Below are 6268 nucleotides of genomic sequence, written 5' to 3'. Positions count from 1 at the left end.
GAGAGGTGATCTTGCTCTGCTGCCCAGGCTGGAGTGCAATGGCACAATCTCAGCTCACTGCTGCTTCCACCTCCTAAGTTCAAGCGATTCTCCTGCCTCAGCCTCCTGAGTCGCTGGGATTACAGGCGTGCACCACCTTGCCTGGCTTCTTTTTGTATTTTTAGTAGAGGTGGGGTTTCACCATGTTGGGCAGGCTGGTCTCGAACTCCTGACCACAAGTGATCTGCCTGCCTCAGCCTCCCAGAGTGCTGGGATTACAGGCATGAGCTACTGTACCCAGCCTCGCAACCATAGTTTTTAAAACTCTGACGCACATCATTTCCTCTTCTGTGACATTGATATAACAAGTCATATGGATTTATCTGAATGTAAGGAGAGCTGGAAAAATAGTTCCTGGCAGGTCAACCACCTGCCAGTGGCGACTGCATGCCATACATAGAAAGGGAGAACGAATTTTAGGAGAACAGGTAGTTATCTCTGTCACAGAAGGGAATGGAAAGTACAGTAGTTACACAAGTTAGACATCTGTATGGAAAATATTATTTGGCTATACAAATGTGGTTAGAATATTTGAAAGGTATGGGTATCGATGGTATCTGAATTCAGGCTACAATATTGGTATAAAGCAACTGGTTAGTCCAACACCTTCTGGAAATGTGTTTCTTAAAGCAGAGCATCTGACTAATTTAATTTTATATTTGAGGTTGTAAAGCTATAAAGATATTTGCTATTTTGAACTTAATTAGAATCAATAGAAAAAAAGTGATATGCAAATTCTAGAAAGAACCTTTGGAGATAGGAGCCATGTCATCTTAGGTTTATATTAAAAGTAGCAGGAAAGACAGTTCTGGATTTTAAGATGTGTGCACTAGACTTTAGGAAACATTGGAGAACCAGTAAGATTGAGTCTTACTATTCTAATGGACAATGTACCCCCTGAAGGAGTGAAAAGTCTTAAAATGCCCCAAACTACTTATATGAAAGGTTAGGAAGCACAGTGGTGGGAGGGAGGGCGGGCAGTAAAACAGGTATTATAGGTATTATATGTACATTTACATAGCACTTCTAGTGATTGAGAAATTAGGTTGGAGCTAAAGCCAAACCCCCAGAGCATCTTCTCACCATCTCCTCTTTTCGCCTACCCCACCCCATCAGTCACTCCAACTGGGTCTTAGTTTTTGTTTTGTTTTGGTATTGTTTTTGTTTTAATGCATAGACTGTAAGTTAGAAGGAGGAACTCATAACACATGTCAAGTAGAAGAGAGGGTCGTGAACCTCTTAGGATGTTGTCAGAGGATGAATAGTATTTTTATAATGACTGATGTTTAAGAAAAGGAAAAACTATATTGATGATTCTTAGAGATAAACTTATAGCTAGAGTACGAAGTCATGAATCTACGGCTCAGGAAACTTGACATAATAGGTGACACAGAACACCTAGTATATTTCCTTTTAATCTGCTCACTTCTGTAACAAGAAGTTGCTCTTTAAATTAAAAAAAAAAAAAAAACCAGAACAAACAAAAAGAAAATAGATAATATACTTATCTGGCACGGGATATACCATGACCGTGAAGGTGGTTTCCAGGGTGAGGCTCATCCATTGCACTCTGGTTGTGTTGACCCCTGTGATTTCCCTAAATGCAGAATTTGTAGTAGTGAGGGACTATGTTTGTGGTTTCCCCTGTCATTTGTCAAGTAAGAGATCATGGTGTGAAGTTTATGATATTAAAAACAAATAATAAGAAAATAGTAAGAGTCATCTAGCTTTAAATGATTTCAAGTCTCTAGGTCTAGAAGAATTATATCCCAAGGTTCTGAAAGACATTTCTGATACTTCCAGGGTCTTACCAGTAAGAGAGAAATCATGGAGACAGGCAGATATCCCAGAAGAATGATTAGATGATGCCTTAAAGGGTGAATGTTAATAAATGAAGACACTGAAAGTTGCCTTTGATTCCTGACAAAATTTTTTAAAAGTTTGTTAAATAGATGTTTGTTTTCATTTATAAGCAATTGGAAGACTGTAAAGTAATTTTTAACAGTTGTTTAGTAGTGCTTTATGAGTTTGAGTAAATGCTGCATATAGGTCGTCAGTGATACTTTCTTGTGTTGGTGAGTGGTCAGACCTGATAAGCTTAGTTTCCTTTTAACAGTATGGCTCAGTGATTGCTTTTCTACCTGTGTTTTATTTTTGTTTTATTTATTTATTTTTTTACTCTTTCCATGATAAAGTTTTCTAATGGCATGATAGGTGTTCTATTTTCTTTTTGGTGATAAACAGAGCTGGGGATATTAGTGGGTTTAAAGCTCTTTTGACGTTTTACCGGTGTTTTTAGGGGGATTGACCGAACATCATTTTATTTTTGTTATATATATGAAGAGATCTTAAAATTATTTTAATTTGCTCTTTCAATTGAAGGCCATATACATCTCTCCTTGTGGTGAAATGCTTACTCATAACTTTTGCCAGTTTTGTTATTGAGATATTTGTCTTTTTCTTATAGATTTTTAGGGACTCCTCAATATATTATAGATGTTAATTCTTTCTTTGTCTTTGTGTTACAAAGACTTTTTCCATGCCTGTGCATAATGTTCCTTCTATAACTTTTGGAATTTGTCTTTCAAGAATATTTTCTCCACTTAAAGATGTTAAAAATTCTACTTAGAAGTTTTTGTTTTATCTTACAAAGTCATTTAGCTCTTTACTCTGGATTTTATGTATGTTGTGAGGTAAGAATTCTTTTTTCTTTTTTTTTTTTTTTTTTTGGGACGGAGTTTCGCTCTTGTTACCCAGGCTGGAGTGCAATGGCGCGATCTCGGCTCACCGCAACCTCCGCCTCCTGGGTTCAGGGAATTCTCCTGCCTCAGCCTCCTGAGTAGCTGGGATTACAGGCACGTGCCACTGTGCCCAGCTAATTTTTTGTATTTTTAGTAGAGATGGGGTTTCACCATGTTGACCAGGATGGTCTCGATCTCTTGACCTTGTGATCCACCCGCCTCGGCCTCCCAAAGTGCTGGGATTACAGGCGTGAGCCACCGCGCCCGGCCCAAGAATTCTTTTTTTTCCCCTCAGATGATATACCTCACTAGTGCTAGTTATTAAATCTATCTTCACACTGGTTCAAAATGCCACCTTTTAGCATTTACAAATTCTTTTTACTCTTGGGCCTGTTTCTGGGCTCTCTTTATTTTTGATTGATTTGTTTATTTCTATGCCAATACCACATAGCTTGATGCTGCTGATTATAGCCATGATAACAACAGCACTAATGTGTATTGATAATTGACTGTGTGACAGTCCCTCTTATAAATACTTTAACATATTTAGCTAACTCATTTCTCAAAAACCGTCAAGGATTAGGTATTCTTGATATCTTTAACACATAAAGAAAGAGTTTTCACGAGGTTAAATTTACTCAGATTACAAGGAACTCTAGCGCCTGTACTCTTAACCATGAGGTTGTGATTCCTAGAAGGACAAATTTCCTGTTTTCCTTTTCAGAACTTTCTCAGCTATTCATATGCATTTACTTTTTCATATGAACTTCATTGTGATTTTGATTTAATGTTACTTAGATTTATATAGGAAGGATGGGCTTCTTTATAATGTATCTTCTAAAAATAAATGATGTGTTTAGTTTTTGAGATTGTCTTTTATATCCCAATTTTCTTTTTTTATTTTTTTTTTATATTTTAAAAATTAAGCCGGGCGCGGTGGCTCAAGCCTGTAATCCCAGCACTTTGGGAGGCCGAGGTGGGTGGATCACGAGGTCAAGAGATCGAGACCATCCTGGTCAACACGGTGAAACCCCGTCTCTACTAAAAATTTAAAAAAAAAAAATTCGCTGGGCATGGTGGCGCGTGCCTGTAAATCCCAGCTACTCAGGAGGCTGAGGCAGGAGAATTGCCTGAACCCAGGAGGCGGAGGTTGCGGTGAGCCGAGATCGCGCCATTGCACTCCAGCCTGGGTAACAAGAGCGAAACTCCGTCCCAAAAAAAAAAAAAAAAATTAAAAAAAAAAAATTGACAGAGTTTCACCATGTTGGCCAGGCTGGTCTTGAACTCCTGACCTCAGGTGATCCGCCCGCCTCAACCTTTCAAAGTGCTGAGATTACAGGCGTGAACCACCACGCCTGGGTCCAATTTTATTTGCTTATGTAGACTCTGAACATTTGTTTTACTTTCTCATAGGTATTATTTGTGTGTGTGTGTGTGTGTGTGTGTGTGTGTGTGTGTGTGTTTTGAGATGGAGTCTCACTCTGTCACTCAGGCTGGAGTGCAATAGCACGATCTTGGCTCACTGCAACCTCCGCCTCCTGGGTGCAAGCGATTCTCCTGCCTCAGCCTCCTGAGTAGCTGGATTACAGACGCCCACCACCATGCCCGGCTAATTTTTGTCTTTTTAGTAGAGATGGGGTTTGACCATGTTGGTCAGGCTGGTCTTGAACTCCTGACCTCATAATTCACCCACCTCGGCCTCCCAAAGTGCTGGGACTGCAGGCATGAGCCACCTTGCCCGGCTGTTTTTTTGTTTCTCTTTTTGTTCTAACTTTAAGTTCTGGGATATGTGTGCTGAATGTGCAGATTTGTTACATAGGTATACATCTGCCATGGTGGTTTGCTGCACCTATCAACCCGTCATCTAGGTTTTAAGCCCTGCGTGCATTAGGTATTTGTCCTAATGCTCTCCTTCCTCTTTCCCCCCACCTCCCAGCAGACCCCGGTACATGACGTTTCCCTTCCCGTGTCCATGTGTTCTCATTGTTCAGCACCCACTTATGAGTGCGAACATTCAGTGTTTGGCTTTCTGTTCCTGTGTTAGTTTGCTGAAAGGCATTCAGCTTCATCCATGTCCCTGCAAAGAACATGAACTCATTCTTTTTTTATGGCTGCATAGTATTCCATGGTGCATATGTGCCACATTTACTTTAACTAGTCTATCATTGATGGACATTTGGGTTAGTTCCAAGTCTTTGCTATTGTAAATAATGTTGCAGGTTTATTTAGAAATAATTTCAAAATTACAGAAGAATTGTAAGAGTAGCACAAAGACCTCCTGGATACCCTCCATCCAGATTTACCAGTCATTAACATTTTGTCACATTTCCTTTATGTTTCCCTCCTTGGGTATGTGTGTATGTGTGTCCCCACCACCACACCACTTGAGAGTTAATTGCAAGCATCATGTGTCAGTACCCTTAAATATTTCAATATGTATTTCCTAAAGCAAGGATATTTTCATATACAACTGCAGTACAATTACTGAATTCACGAAGTTCAACATCACTATAATACAGTTACCTATTTCCAGTTGTGGATTGAATTATGTTCCCCAAAAGGGTCCTAACCTTCAGTAGCCGTGAATGGGAACTTATTTGGAAATAGCATCTTTGTGGTACAATTAAGTTACATTGAAGTTATTCTAAATTAGGGTGGACTCTAATCCAATATGAGTGGTGTCCTTATAAGAGGAAAAACACACGTGGGCCAGGTGTGGTGGCTTATGCCTGTAATCCCAGCACTTTGTGAGTGTGAGGCCAAGGCAGGTGGATTACTTGAGGTCAGGTGTTCGAAACTAGCCTGACCAACATGGCGAAACCTCGTCTCTACTAAAAATACAAAAATTAGCTGGGCATTGTGGCACACACCTGTAATACCAGCCACTCGGGAGGCTGAAGCGTGAGAATGGCTTGAACCTGGGAGGTGGAGGTTACATTGAGCAGAGACCCTGTGTGCCCTGCACTCTAGCCTGGGCAACGGAGTGAGACTCTGTCTTAAAAAAAAAAAAAAAAAAAAAAAAAAAAACACTCCACATGTGAAGACAGACACCCGAAGAGAATGCCTTGTGACAACAAAGGCAGAGATTGGTGTGATGCAGCTGTAAGCCAGGAGCAGGACGGATTGCCAGCTACCATCAGAAGCTAGAAGAAGGCAAGGAGGAATTGTATCCAGAGTTTCAGGAGGAGCATAGCCTTGCTGACACTTTAGTTTTGGACATTCTGCCTCCAGAACTGTGAGATAATAAATTTGTTGTTTTAAGCCATTTTTTTTCTGCAGCAGCCCTAGTGGGGGAATGATAAAGGAAAGGTGACGAGGAAACTAATACAGTAGTCCATACCTTTTTCCAGTTGTCCTTTATAACAAAAACCCAAAATCCAATCTAGAAATACGTGTTGCACTTATTTGTCATGTTTCTTTAGTCTCCTTTAATCTGAACAGTTCTTCAGTGTTTATCTTTCATGATATTGATATATATATATATATAT

The 6268-nt window shown here is 39.9% G+C and overlaps 1 protein-coding gene and 1 pseudogene across 1 annotated transcript in view; both read left to right on the top strand.

Annotated features, from left to right (window-relative positions):
- Positions 1–6268, top strand: part of YES1 (YES proto-oncogene 1, Src family tyrosine kinase) — a 102767-nt gene that overhangs the window by 13619 nt on the left and 82880 nt on the right. The gene's annotated exons all lie outside the window — the stretch shown is intronic.
- On the top strand, positions 1540–1686 carry LOC119467127 (annotated as a pseudogene).

This window comes from Cebus imitator, unplaced genomic scaffold (genome assembly GCF_001604975.1).
Source record: "Cebus imitator isolate Cc_AM_T3 unplaced genomic scaffold, Cebus_imitator-1.0 Scaffold12, whole genome shotgun sequence".
NCBI classification, from domain to species: Eukaryota; Metazoa; Chordata; class Mammalia; order Primates; family Cebidae; genus Cebus; species Cebus imitator.
This window is presented reverse-complemented; position numbering and strand designations above follow the sequence as displayed.